This window comes from Otolemur garnettii, unplaced genomic scaffold (assembly GCF_000181295.1).
Source record: "Otolemur garnettii isolate 467f Iridium unplaced genomic scaffold, OtoGar3 scaffold00082, whole genome shotgun sequence".
NCBI lineage: Eukaryota > Metazoa > Chordata > Mammalia > Primates > Galagidae > Otolemur > Otolemur garnettii.
In genome coordinates, this window is record NW_003852477.1 from 7,783,031 (window position 1) to 7,784,868 (window position 1,838).

Sequence of the window (1,838 nt, forward strand, 5' to 3'; positions counted from 1 at the left end):
GGCCAGGAGCATTTGCTCACACCTGTAATCCCAGCACTTTGGGACATCAAGGCAGGTGGACTGCTTAACACAGTGATTTTCAATCAGTATGCCATGAGAGGACTTAAGTGTGCTGCAAAAATGTTTAAAGATCATTAAGTTATTTTTGAAAGAAGGTCAAAGCACAGTAAATATATTCTCTTTTTACTCCTTTTTTGATTAATATAATTTAAGTATGCTGCAGAAGTTTAGTTTCAAGTTGTGCTGTTAGATAAAAAATGTTGAGAAGCACTGGCTGTAGGTCAGTGGTTCAAGATCAGCCTGAGTAAGAGTAAGGCCCCATCTCTACAGAAAATAGAAAAATTAGCCTCGCATGGTTGCCAGGTGCCTGTAGTCTCAACTACTCAGAAGGCTGAGGCAGGATTCCCTGAGTCCAGGAGTTTGGGATTACAGTGAGCTATATGAATGCCACAGCACACTAGCATGGGTGACAGAGACTCTTTCTCAGAAAAAGAATAAAAGAAAAAAGCTAAAGAAATCAAAGAAGAACCAAATAAATAGAGAGGTATTTATTCCATGTTCATGGATAGAAAGACTCAATATTATCAAGATGACAGTTCTTTCCAACTTGATTTATAACAAAGTCAACATAATTCTAATCAAAATTCCAGCAAATTATTTTGTGGCTGTTGACAAACTGATTCTTAAAGTTATATAGACAGGCATTAGATCCAGAGTAACCAACACAGTATTGAAGGAGAAAAACAAATCCAGACAGTTGCTACTATCCAACTGAAGACATTTATAAAGTACAGTAATTAAGACAATATGGTCTTAGTGAAAGAATAGTCAAATAGATCATTGGGACAAAGTAAAGAACACACAAACAGACCTTCATAGAAATAGTCAAATGACTTTAGACAGGAGAGCAAAGGCACTACAATGGAGAAAAGATAGCCCCTTCAACAATTTATGCTAAAACAACGCGACATCCACGTTCAAAAACATGGGTCTCCACACTAGGGTGACCCGATTTTAACATCGGTAAGGCGGGACAACCGGGCCGGGGCGGGGGCGGGGCAGGGGATGGGGCAGGGCGGGGCCTGACAACAATGCAAACTTTGATAAGCAGTTCTCGATAATCACTTCTCAGCAATTATTTGTTATTATTACAGTTTAACATTATAAAATTAACAAAAATAATATAAAACTCATATTCTGGCGAAGTAGCCACATGGCAGCCGAAAACTGTATATTCCCTTCTTGTTCTCCCGCCCGTTCGTGCATTCTTTCCAAAAATCGGGACTTTTTTTAAAACGCCGTGGCACGCAGGACAAATTGTTGAAAAGTGGGACTGTCCCGCCAAAAGCGGGACGTCTGGCCACCCTACTCCACACGCACCTTACACCTTTCACCAAAATTCCCAGCGGGGCTTCCCGCCGGAACCGGGACTGGGGCGGAGCCGCCGCGAGGGGGCGCCATAGGGAGGAGGCCGAGGCTGCCTGCGAGACCCTGGCGTCCGCGGGCGCCGGCTCCCTGGGCCTCCTGGCCTGGCCGCTGCTACTTCAGCCTAGGGAGGGGCGGGGGCGCGGCGGGGGCTGACGAGGCTCCCGCCTTCTCCTCTCCCTTCAGCGATGACGAACCTGCACCACCCAGGACTCAGCCGCCTCCCCTCGGGGGTCCGGGGTCCCTTACAGGCCCCGGATCCAGGGGAAACACGGTGACACCCCATTTGGAGACATTTGCCCCAGGCCGCTCTCATGTTTCCTCCGACATTTTGGTAAAGGCTCAGACACAAACACCAGCAGGGACCACACCGATATTTCCTTCAGGTGATGTTTCTGGGCCATTCCCTGCCC